The following is a 14,068-nucleotide window of genomic DNA, read 5'->3' as shown; positions in this document are numbered from 1 at the left end:
TGGCTCTTAAAGGGGATGGGAGCTGGCACTCTCATTGGTTTGTTGGACCTTACGCCCAAACCCAACCCAGTCTCACCAATATGCGTACAGATCGCACGGTTTGACACTTTCAAAATGCGTGCAGTACATACGCCAAATGACCATTTCGCGTGCATATGATACGCAAAACCCAGCATTAACTACTGTGGAGGGAGGATGCGTCCATTTCGCGTGCATATGATACGCAAATCCCAGCATTAACTGAATGGGAAATGCAATATTTTAGGACAGATTCACCATTAAACGTGTTTCTAATGACATTTCTAGCGAGAAATGTACTTTTTCCTTGAATAATCTTCAGTCAGTGAATGTGTATGATCTTTATTAATCTTTATTATCTGAATGGGAAATGCAATATTTTAGGACCGATTCACCGTTAAACGTGTTTCTAATAACGTTTCTAGCGAGAAATATACTTTTTACTTGCATAATCTTCAGTCAGTGATTGTGTCTGATCTTTAGTTTTATAGTTATTAGGAGTTGATCGGCTCGCTCGCATGTTTCAACGACGTCAGGTTGCTTTCGCTAAACTAGCAGCTCACGTGCTTCCTGCGTTTGTGTTATTAAACTGTAACTTTATGTAACTTTTAATGATATCATCTTGTTAGAAACACGTATATCTGAGAGCCAACCCAGTCGCCAAAATCATACCTACGTTGACAGTGTACGTTTCGTGAACACTGGATTACGTCGCATTTCAACATAAAATAGCGTGTTATACACACACACACACACGCACGCACATGCACAGACACACACACACAAGCACACACAAGCACGCACACGCACGCACAGACACACAGACACACACGCACACACGCACACGGTGCATTTCGCTGCTAAAACCACAACAAAAAAATATTCCCTCAAATATTATTACTTTCAAAACGTTGGCCAAAATGGCCAATAATATCTTTTTTTTTTGGGATGCTTCTAGGACATTTTGGGTGGATTTTGAACGGTATGTGGGGGGGCACGTTTTTTGCAGGAAGATCTGGCTCCACCCCGGCGTGGTGCCGTCTCCTTTTGACCTTTTGACCCCAGACTTCTGGGGGAATAGCTGAATCAATTCATTAGTCAATCAGAAGCATGTAAACATCTACGCTTCCAGGCGATTGCAACGGTGCCACACATGAGCATATTCGAACATGTTTAATGGTAGTAATTAGCTGTCGAAATTGGAGGCCTTAATCAATACTGAGCAGCTATTGATTTGCTTCCCGATAAAGATTTGTCACAAATTACATGTTATTTAGCATCTACACGTTGAGCTGAGTCCAATGACACCAAGAACGACACTCTAGCTAATGGTAACATGTATTTTACATGGTACACCTAGGTCTAGGACATGATCTCGGTGTAGCAAGAGGCCGAACTTGATCTCATTGGACTCAGCTTAACGTGTAGATGCTAATTAACATGTAATTTGTCAAAAATCTCCATCGGGAAGCAAATCTATAGCTGGTCATTATTGATAAAGGCCTCCAAAATCGACAGCTAATTACTACCCCGAAACATATTCAAATATGATCATGTGTGGCACTGTTGCAATCGTCTCGAAACGTAGATGTCAAAGGACGCCTTGTTTGCTCTGCTGCACCACCGGGAAGATATTTTCATACTTCTAATGGATTGATTCATATTTTAAGGTTCTCGGAGTGAGACTTTAAGTGGCTGCAGCAGAAGTGTTGCGACGAAAGATGATATCAAGAGATTTATAGAATATTCCCATTCACATTATGATTCTTCGTCGTAACATCCGACCAAACATCCTTTACATTCTCAGAGCGAAGATTATGAAAGTCCAGGCTCAGCAAGTGCTCCATCTCGTTGCACCTGCACCCAGCGGCTCGCTTGCAAGATTTTGGCCTGAAGTTCTTCCCAGACCTATACCCTAACAGTCCAATATGCATATCTGAGAATCATTTTGTCAATAATGACAAAATGTAATGAGAGAAATACAGATTCACTTTTTGTTATCTCATAAGCGGCGTGGTGCCGGCTCCTTTTGACCTTTTGACCCCCGACTTCAAAAACGTGGCCACAGGCCAGCTGTGTCTACACACCTTTAGCCACAAATGTACACCTCCATCCCACAAAAAATGGGGACTAGAAACTAACCTCTGTCTTATGTACATACACTGTACTGTTGGAGGTCACGCCCCTTTGCCGACCTTTTCGAGATAGCTAGGGATGCTAAAATGTTTACACACATTTCCCGGGGCCCCGTGTACGACATATCCGAGATTTGGAGTTCTAGCCCTTAGAGATAAAAAGTTTTCCCAAATGGAGTGTCATTTGGACAAAGCCCCTCAGAAGTGTAGCCTGCAAGACCTAATGGTTCAGAATGTGGTGGAAAAAGAGTTTTTGAGATAGGAAGGTCCTACCGCCCTGAAATTTTAATACCTTATCCCAGTTAGGCCCTAGAATATGGTATTCAAATTTCAGGGCGGTAGGACCTTCCTATCTGAAAAACCTTTTTTTCACCACATTCTGAACCATTAGGTCTCGCAGGCAACACTTCTGAAGGGGCTTTGTCCAAATGACAGTCCATTTGGGAAAACTTTTTTTCTCTATGGGCTAGAACTACAAATCTTGCATATGTCGTTCTCGGGGCCCCGGGAAATGTGTGTCAACATTTTAGCATCCCTAGCTATCTCGAAAAGGCTGGAAAAGGGGCGTGACCTCCAACAGTACAGTCAATGTACATAAGACAGAGGTTAGTTTCTAGGCCCCATTTTTTGCGGGATGGAGGTGTACATTTGTGGCTTAATGTGTGTAGACACCGCTGGCCTGTGGCCACGTCTTTGAAGTCTGGGGTCAAAAGGTCAAAAGGAGCCGGCACCATGCCGCTTATGAGATAACAAAAAGTGAATCTGTATTTCTCTCATTACATTTTGTCATTATTGAAGAGAGGCCTGATTATCAGATATGCATATTGGACTGTTAGGGTATAGGTCTGGGAAGAACTTCAGGCCAAAATCTTGCAAGCGAGCCGCTGGGTGCAGGTGCAACGAGATGGAGCACTTGCTGAGCCTGGACTTTCATAATCTTCGCTCTGTGAATGTAAAGGATGTTTGGTCGGAAGTTACGACGAAGAATCATAATGTGAATGGGAATATTCTATAAATCTCTTGATATCATCTTTCGTCGCAACACTTCTGCTGCAGCCACTTAAAGTCTCACTCCGAGAACCTTAAAATATGAATCAATCCATTAGAAGTATGAAAATATCTTCCCGGTGGTGCAGCAGAGCAAACAAGGTGTCCTTTGACATCTACGTTTCGAGACGATTGCAACAGTGCCACACATGATCATATTTGAATATGTTTCGGGGTAGTAATTAGCTGTCGATTTTGGAGGCCTTTATCAATAATGACCAGCTATAGATTTGCTTCCCGATGGAGATTTTTGACAAATTACATGTTAATTAGCATCTACACGTTAAGCTGAGTCCAATGAGATCAAGCTCGGCCTCTTGCTACACCGAGATCATGTCCTAGACCTAGGTGTACCATGTAAAATACATGTTACCATTAGCTAGAGTGTCGTTCTTGGTGTCATTGGACTCAGCTCAACGTGTAGATGCTAAATAACATGTCATTTGTGACAAATCTTTATCGGGAAGCAAATCAATAGCTGCTCAGTATTGATTAAGGCCTCCAATTTCGACAGCTAATTACTACCATTAAACATGTTCGAATATGCTCATGTGTGGCACCGTTGCAATCGCCTGGAAGCGTAGATGTTGAAGGATACCTTGTTTGTCGTCTTCCGCCACCGGAAAGATATTTACATGCTTCTGATTGACTAATGAATTGATTCAGCTATTCCCCCAGAAGTCTGGGGTCAAAAGGTCAAAAGGAGACGGCACCACGCCGGGGTGGAGCCAGATCTTCCTGCAAAAAACGTGCCCCCCACATACCGTTCAAAATCCACCCAAAATGTCCTAGAAGCATCCCAAAAAAAAAAGATATTATTGGCCATTTTGGCCAACGTTTTCAAAGTAATAATATTTGAGGGAATATTTTTTTGTTGTGGTTTTAGCAGCGAAATGCACCGTGTGCGTGTGTGTGTGTGTGTGTGTGTGTGTGTGTGTGTGTGTGTGTGTGTGTGTGTGTGTGTGTGTGTGTGTGTCTGTCTGTGTGTCTGTGTGTCTGTGCGTGCGTGTGTGTGCTTGTGTGTGTGTGTGTGTGTGTCACACGGAGTATTCTTTAAGAACGGCGTATTTACAACTGTGAGCCATCGGGGGAAACAGCTAGGGTTCCCGTTCATGAAATATGTTACGCGGATCCTGAAAAAGTTTCCCCTGTACCAGCCGCTCCCCGAGCCGATGACGTCATCCTCAGCTGCTGTCTGGATCGAGGGACAACTGTGTTTCGTTAGAAATACAGTGCAGCCCCAGCTCTGCATCAGAACGCAGGAGCGCCGCAGTATAAAAGTGAGCAGGAACAAGCTTGCTTCGCTGTGGCAGCATAGAAGATCAAAGGCGATCCAGATAATTCTTAACAACAGTGAATACCCGGACACTCCCCCCTCTCCCAGTGACATCATAGCTGTACAGCAGTACTATGAAAATAAATGTCAAAGCCGAACGTCAATCAGTGATCCTCTCCCATTAACCCCTTGGAGTAGCCTGCCACCATTTCAACCTAGTGACTTTCCAGACACCTCCTACTTCACACTGGCTGAAATAAATACTGTCATATGCAGCCTACCCAACAACAAGGCATGTGGCATAGACGGCGTTAGTTATGAAAGCCTTAAAACTCCACAGACATGCGAAAAAATTACATCTTTATTTAATGTCTGCTTGGAAAATAAAAGAGTCCCTGAGACCTGGAAAGGAGCAATGATTCACCGCATCCCCAAAAAGGATAATATAGCAGATGATCCGTCCACCTGGAGGGACATCTCCCTCCTACCCACCATCTACAAAGTGTTCATGAAGTGTATCCTGTCCCGTGTGTTGCCCTGGCTAGTGGACAATAACATCCTCTCACCCAACCAGAAAGCATACATTAACAGACAGGGCATGAATGAACACGTGTTTTGTCTGAAAACTGGGATCGATGATTTCAAGCATGAATCTTGCAAATTCTACTCTGTCTTCCTGGACTTCAGGGACGCTTTTGGGACCCTGACCCACAATGTCATGATCCACGCCCTTGAGGAAATCCAGCTACCTCGCGTGTTTATTGACATTATTAAGGATGTTTACAGCTCTTCCTTCATTCAGGTTATCTGTGGGAAACAACTCACAGATCCCGTCCCCCTCCAGGTGGGCATTAAAACCGGCTGCCCGTGGAGCGCCATCAATTTTGTCCTGGCCATCAACCAGTGGATTAGGTGGCTGTGCGACTGTGCACCACCCAATGTGATTTCCCCAAACCCCATACAAGGCTACGCAGATGATGTGCAGCTGGCTTCTCGGGAGGAGAGTGTCATCAAGGACATGCTCTCCAGAACTGACACATTCCTGGACTGGTCCGGTCTGGAGATCAAACAGTCTAAATGTGCAGTTCTATACCAGAGAAGGAGTGGCGGGAATCGCTGGTACAAATCTAAAACGGATAGGGATCCAGAGTTTTCCATCAACTCGGAACCAATCCGTGTGTACGACCTGCACGAGACGTACACCTACCTCGGGCACAAATTCAATGTAGCAGGCGAGTGGAAGAAGCAGGTTGAATATATGGTCACGGAATTCACCACCAGGCTGGATTTGATTGATGTTTCACCACTTCCTCTGCTCATGAAGTTGGAGGCCATCAGACAGGTGGCCCTGTCGAGAATTCAACATCTTTTCTCCAACGTACACCTCGCGTGCAAAACACTGCGGGAACTAAACAACCAAGTAGTTTCTGTAGTGAGGAAGTGGTTTGGACTGAACACCCATACAACCAGGGACATTATTTTCCAGCCCAAACAGGAGGGAGGTCTAGGCGTTCCAAACGTGGAGTGGATCTATAATGCCACCAGGCTGTCCCACCTGACCAATATGCTGAACAGTGATGATCGGACTGTCAGGGAACTTGCACGTTCTTCATTGTTTCTGGACATGAAGCGACGTAAAGTTCCCCTGGCAGGAGAGGGTGAGCCGAGCTTCTTAGGCTTTAGAAGGAAGCCCAACAACAAGATGGACTCACATTCTGCTGGGTTTGGGGTCTCGTCGGACTGGCCCGACCTCAATGACCTTTGCGTGCGAGCTGGAGTCTCCCTGGACTGGGTGAAGTCTGACTCAGACACTGTAATGGTGTCTGAGGATGTAATAACTGACTGTACAATCTCAGTAAGGGTAACTGTCAATGATACTGAACATCATGTATCACCAGCTCACACACGCAGGTACCTGCTAGGGTTAGAACAGCAGAGGCAGCAACAACACTGGACTGGTCTAAAGCTACAGGGAAAGCTAGCATGTATTCCCACTGCAGATCACACAGTTTCTCACACAATATTCAAGAACTATGCAGTTGATGAGGATATTCTTACATTTGCAGTTAAAGCCAGATTACAAGTTCTTCCAACCAGACTCAATCTCTCTCTGTGGTACCCTAACAGATTTCCTCCTCATTGTCTGCACCACGACAACTCAACCATAGAATCACTGTCACATATTCTGAATGGCTGCCATGTATACAAGGGCATGTATATTTCCAGACATGATAGAATTGTTGATTTACTGGTTAAGAACATGCTTTTATATACCCCACCTTCCTCCGTTAAAGTATATACCCATTCAAGGGTTTCATCTGACATGTTCACTCTGTGCAATAACGAAGTTGACTATTTTTCAAATGTGACAGCCAATACACCAGATGTTATTGTTGTTGATGAGGTAAGCAGAGAAGTCACCATCTTAGAAGTAAGCTGTACGTTTGACTATAGTCTGGAGGAGGCATTCCTTGCCAAGGTTACAAAATACCAACTTCTCAGAAATGAGATTGCACAACTGGGGTACACCTGCAAACTACTTGTGTTTATATTTGGAAGCCTTGGCCATGTCCACAGACTCGTCATAAGGGGTTTGCAGATGGCTGGAATTCCGAAGCCAAAAGCTAAAGCACTTGCAAAATTCTGCTCCATATCTGTATTAATAGGCAGCCGCCACATATTAGGGTGACCAGACGTCCTCTTTTTCCCGGACATGTCCTCTTTTCGAGACCTAAAAAATGCGTCCGGCAGGGATTCCAAAAACGTCCGGTATTTTGCCTCGTCGCAAAAAAAAATAAATATATTATTGTTATTATTATTATTTTTATTTTTTTTGCCTCGTCGCATATTTGTGTTTCTGGGTCTTTCACATAACCTACTAGTTATTACCATTGTATATGTCTATGGTTATTACGGCCTTCCAAGTTCTGGAAATGGTATCTCCCTTACGTTCCACCTTCTTGCGCGAGCTGACTGTAGAGAGAGTCTGTCATTGGGCGACCGATCTCAGGGTTGCCAGAGCCACGATAATTATCCTCCAAATACGACCATTTTGGGCCTTTGGTACGTTACTTTGCCATTTCCAATCTGGCAACATTGAGCACCTTGCCGCTTCCACTCTGTTTACAACAGCACATTACATCTGCAGCCATGCCTAAACGTAAATGTAAGTTCACGGACGAACTAAAGAAAAAAAAAAAAGTAATTTATTATTTAGAATATTGTATTTGTTATATTTGAATATTGTATCATTATTGCTTTAATATATGAGGAGGACTGAAAAGTTTCTAATTTTCTTATTTTAATGTGGCCATATAAAGAATTTATTATTTAGAATGTTTTATTTGTTATCATTATTGACACATTTAATTGCCACAAAAAAGATTTGTTTTACATTTGCACTTTGCAATTTTGTTAAAGTTCAATAAATAGATGTTCATATTGTCATTTCATTTGTGACATTTGTATGCATTCACATGGTCATGGTTCGGCATGCTATACACTACACACCCCCCCCGCGACGAAGTGTCCTCTTTTTTACAAACTCAAATCTGGTCACCCTACGCCACATATGGAGGAGACGCTGCTTCCTGTATCCATAGACTGAGATCAGACATGTCAAAGAGATTCTGGGCTTGATGAGTGCATCTACCAGTGTTTGTGTTCAAGATTTGTTATTGTAAAATGTGAACATAAATAAATGACTAAAATGTGCATGTGCGTGCGTGTGTGTGTGTGTGTGTATAACACGCTATTTTATGTTGAAATGCGACGTAATCCAGTGTTCACGAAACGTACACTGTCAACGTAGGAATGATTTTGGCGACTGGGTTGGCTCTCAGATATACGTGTTTCTAACAAGATGATATCATTAAAAGTTACATAAAGTAACAGTTTAATAACACAAACGCCGGAAGCACGTGAGCTGCTAGTTTAGCGAAAGCAACCTGACGTCGTTGAAACATGCGAGCGAGCCGATCAACTCCTAATAACTATAAAACTAAAGATCAGACACAATCACTGACTGAAGATTATGCAAGTAAAAAGTATATTTCTCGCTAGAAACGTTATTAGAAACACGTTTAACGGTGAATCGGTCCTAAAATATTGCATTTCCCATTCAGATAATAAAGATTAATAAAGATCATACACATTCACTGACTGAAGATTATTCAAGGAAAAAGTACATTTCTCGCTAGAAATGTCATTAGAAACACGTTTAATGGTGAATCTGTCCTAAAATATTGCATTTCCCATTCAGTTAATGCTGGGATTTGCGTATCATATGCACGCGAAATGGACGCATCCGCCCTCCACAGTAGTTAATGCTGGGTTTTGCGTATCATATGCACGCGAAATGGTCATTTGGCGTATGTACTGCACGCATTTTGAAAGTGTCAAACCGTGCGATCTGTACGCATATTGGTGAGACTGGGTTGCCCAAACCACACCTACGGGTAACTAGGCTGCTTCAGACCAACCCTTTTGACACTTGCGCCGCTACGCAAGTGTCATTTATCCGCCTGTAAAATAGCGATAGCGCCGTAGAACCGCCCACAAAGCTACTTGCGCTTTGCGCTTCCCACTTGTGTTTCAGACCGTTAAAATAGGGCCCCTAGTGTGTGTGCTCTTTATAATATTTTTATTTAATTTAATGCTGCATTTTGTATTTTTTGTGTCTGTATTTTATGTCTGCCATTTCTGTACCCCCTGGCTGTTGTTGTATTGCTAATTGTCAGCAAAATGTATTAAAAAAAACAAAAACAAAAAACGTTCGTATGTGTCAGGTCCATGGTCAGTTTGGTCACCAGTGGAGTAGATTATTGATACGCTCCGAAGTTTGGCCGATGATGTGGAGAACAATCGTGTTGAAGACACAGATGCAGTAGATAGAGTGCGTGCTCTGGGAAATAGGGGACTTATCCTCACTGGTACGTTTTGACGCCACTGTGGTAAACACAAAGATTTCCCAAGTGCTACAGGCACTGGGTGCGAAACACAGGGTCGGGAGACCCACCGTGGAGATAACCTTGGAGGCAATAGGAAGTGACGTAGTTCCCGACCAGACGCTGATTGGCTGATACGTTTGCCACTTTGCATAGTGACTTTCTGGAAAACGTTTTGGATTCCGTTTTGGAAAACGTTTTGCAAAACGTTTTGCCAAATCTTTTGCAAATCTTTTTTGCGGATTGAAATGTCATTTGAATATCGCAACACACGGAGTGTGGTGAAGTGGATTGCAAACACGGGGACGTTATAGATTTTCAATTTGAATAAAGGAACTCAAAGAATTTGACAAAATGATATTCTATTTATATTGTTCTAACTTTTGCAAATTTAATTGAGAATTGCATTGTCACTTTGCATATTAAAATACACTTTGAATAACGTATTTACAAATTACATTATAAAATTGCCAAATGAATTGTCAATTGCATAATGTAATGACTTATTGAATTGCAAATTGCAAATTGAATTGCTATTTGAATTTTGCTTGATATATGCTTCCATAGTTATCAGTTATACTACCTAGACATTTTTAATCTTATTTACATACAGTAGGCCTGATTTCCTCTGAATATTGAAATAAAAAGATTCTCACAATTGTATTTCTGTCAATCTCATCTGATGGGTCTGTGTATATATTTGGTCATTAGATTCTCGTTTTCAGAAACAGAAAAACAGATAAATATATTAAAAAACGAGTTGTAATTATGCCCTAGCCCGTACGTCACGGGCTAGGGCGTGTGGCTACACACAGCACTACAAAAGTCGTCAAGATTGAAAAATAAAAAAATATTTGTTGCACAGCTGAACGCTGTATCACATCATGAGCTGGCTGTTCTCAATTCACAACACGCATTCCATCAAAACTAGCCTACATCAGGCATTCTGACCAAAACTCATACACTCCCCCCCACAATTATTCCAGAATTGAAGCAAAGCAAGAATGACCAAAATACACTTTGTGTCAACAAGAGACTGACTCCACCGACTATCAATTGCAAGTTTAAACAGCCGACCACTTGAATACAAAAAACACAAAAGACCTAACCACAGCACCATCAAATCTTAAGCAATAAATATCGCGTCTTACCTTTATTTATGTGGCAATGGTCTGCAGATGCATCCCGTGGTGTAGCCTACCACATCCATTTAGTTCAACCGGTTATCGTTCTGATACTGTCAATGGTACTAGCAACCTGCTCTGGTGCTTTTTACCTATGTATTCAGGCTAAAATGACTTGATTGTCTGATGCCTCATCATCCCAGCCAAAGAGTATTGGTATTATTAGTAATGGCTACTTGCCAAATTGAAAAATATTACTTCACAAAGTGTGTCTTTTACCAATGTATTTGTTATCATTCGTATCGTTGATCAGCAGAGAAATAGTTCCCCAAAGTAGTTGACGTCGCTTAGCAACCGAATACGCTGGGGTTGATAAGTTACCGGACTGCAGAGTGATACAGAATTACAGATAATAAATTTAATTTATATAGCGCTTAATATGGTACTCTAACCCTGCGTTCACACCAAAAGATGCAAAAAGTTGACGCGCGTCGTGATCCCATTCAAAGTGAATGTAGAGACGCTTTGCTGCCGCAGCATTTGCTGCCGAGAAAACGGGCTGCAAAACTTGATTTGCGGCGCGTCAAAATCTGATTTGCATGCCCGTGCCCGCAATACTCAGGGCACGGGCGAAGGGCGCGTTCACGTATTTTGCGGCGCGTCAAATGCTGCTCGAGTTGAAATATTTCAACTTTTGACGCGCCGCAAAACTTTTGACGTGCCGCAAAACTTGATTTGACGTGCCGCAAAACTAAGGCGTCAACGCCTTCGGGCAGCAAATGCATCTTTTGGTGTGAACGCAGAGTTAGAACAGATGACGTGAATCAGAGGCAAAAAAAAAACTTCCCTTGACAGCGGTCAATATGGTGGACGTGAGCATTCCACTGCATTGAGAAGAGCCGTGTAAAAACAAAAATAATTGAGAGCTGAACTTTAGGAAGGCCCATGCAAGTGAATGGAGCAGTCTACAGCATTGAGAAGAGCCATGTAATAAGTAAGGGATAATGTATAGAATGCCGGTCATTATCGGGAAAATAATCCCTGACAGTGCGAAAAGGACACCGACGCGCATGTGAAGGTGTCTTGCTTCCCACTGAAGGGGCTTAATTTCGATAATGACAGCCGCGTTCTATACATTATCCTGCTTGTTACACGGCTACGTGCCAAAACGAAACAATTACTGCACATGGTGTGTCCTTTTACAATGTATTTGTTACAATAATTCGTAGTGTTGTTCAGCAGAGAAACAGTCCGCCATAGACGTTGACGTCGCTTAGCAACCGAAGACGCTGGGGTTGAAAAGTTACCTAACCAAAGACGTCATTATAGGCAAAAAGTATTTTGTTTTCCATTACAGCGGTGTAATAATTGCGATTAATTTGAAATGCGGTTATAGTTTATGTAGGCTAATTATGGTGTTAGACCCCCCAGGCCGTTCTGCCGGCGATTTTAATTCGCTCTGCAGCAGAGGTTGGAGATCCGAGAGATTGGGAGGTCTCCCGGTGGGCCGGTCCACTTTGAAATGTATGTATTTTGTGGGCGATTGCTCGATTACATGAATGAGCAACCGCGAAATGCCCCCCCCCCCCCCCCCGGCTGGACTCATTGTCCAACCCTTCCCCCCCCCCCCCCCCCCCCCCGCCAACTTTGCTACCTGGGCTGTGGGAAACACTGGACTCCAATCAAAACAAAAAAACACTTTTTTTGCAGCAGCATTTCCAAACTTTATACTACGGGTATAGTGATCAAGAAAGGTAGAGGAAATAAATAAACTCAAACACAAAAAGTGAGCGCCAGCGTCTACTGTCAGGGCTGTGATGTCTGCTGCTGGATGAACTGGCGGTGCGTTAATGCATTTCCCCTGCTGCATGTGGTCTGTTAGGGGGACCATGCCATGACTCCACGCTCTCCTGGGAAATCACAGCATTTCCTGCTGCCTCCCTCCAGAGGAAGGGGGGGAGTGGTTCTGTAGCCACCCCCCAGAGCAGAGCAGAGCAGAGCAGAGCAAGAGAGAGAGAGAGAGAGAGAGAGAGAGAGAGAGAGAGAGAGAGAGAGAGAGAGAGAGAGAGAGAGAGAGAGAGAGAGAGATGAGTTATCGAGCAATGGAGGGAAGGGGAGCCGAGAGAGATGAATGTGAATGGAGGGATGGAGAGGGGGAGGGAATGAGGGAGGGATGGTGGAGGAGGACATATAGAAGCCAGCTCTGCCAGCTCTTAAGTCAAGCTGCCCCCCCCCCCCCCCCCAACACAAATACACAGACAAACACTTCTTGAACCCTCTTATCCAAGAATGGATCAAAACAATGAATGCCCACACACAAACACAGATAGAGCTATGATTGCAGTTGATTTAGGTACCAATGACCCAGGCAGAAATGGACAACCCCCCACCCCCCCCCCGCTCCCCCTCCCTTGGAAAGATTAGCCTATATATGGTGTTTTGCTCACCAACAGATAGAATATACAACATTAAACATCATTTTACTTGCTATTTGAGAGACAGAGCCAGGACGGTTAGCTTCTAATCAACCCCCTCTTCTCACCCAGCCAGCCCATCATTTATCATCATAATGGGATGCCACTTCACTGTGATACATGTTCCCATTCATTCAACCCCAGGGAGGTTATCATTGGTTCAAAATGCTGACTCAAAATAAAGAGAAAGGTCTCTGTACAACAGTTACGTATAGCCTGATTCTAAACCCAACGGAATCTATCTTAGATCCCCATCCCTTGCATGTCCGAAACACATACCTGTTGGTTACATCATCATCACCAACATCCGCATCTTGAATTCATGGTAATCCTGTAGAGTTTGGCCGGGAAAGTCGCCAGCATCCTCTTTGCTTCACTGGGATGAGAGAGAGAGTCGGATAGCGAGAGAGTCAGAAGGATAGAGCTAGGGAGAGAGAGAGAGAGAGAGAGAGAGAGAGAGAGAGAGAGACCCTTGCATGGGATTGCGGCGGCGAAACTGTCCGAAGGAGGTCAATAAGAAGAAGCTGAGACGAGAAACTCCCGCGACGACAAGAACATCACTAGCTCTAAATTAGGGCTGCTCGATTATGGGAAAAATCATAATCACGATTATTTTGGTCAATATTGATATCACGATTATTCAAACGATTATTTTTAAGTTTGAAAACATGCATTTATTGACACAATCAATTATGACATAGCAACACGTGTAAGTATCCAAAATAAAACCTTTTTCGTGTGTAAGTTGTGGTCTCCGGCTTGGAGAATGTGCCGGGATTCAGGAAAACACGTGGCAACGGTTGGTTTAAGCCGACTTCGGCGTTTATTGCAATTATCAAAGACAGGATAAGGGTGCGCTTGGGTCTCCGTGAGCCTCAAGCCTCTGCAGTCCATGCGTGTCTCTGCCTCTGCCGTGCTCTTGGTCTGGAGCTCCACTTAAAATGGCTCCTCTGCTTTCGGCCAGGTGTCCCCCAATCACCCTGATCGGGGGGAAGGACCCGGTGCTCTCCGTCGCCGGCTGGTGGGTGGGGGTGGTACACCCCGTCCT

This window comes from Gadus chalcogrammus, chromosome 12, assembly GCF_026213295.1.
Source record: "Gadus chalcogrammus isolate NIFS_2021 chromosome 12, NIFS_Gcha_1.0, whole genome shotgun sequence".
Classification (NCBI taxonomy): domain Eukaryota; kingdom Metazoa; phylum Chordata; class Actinopteri; order Gadiformes; family Gadidae; genus Gadus; species Gadus chalcogrammus.
This window is presented reverse-complemented; position numbering follows the sequence as displayed.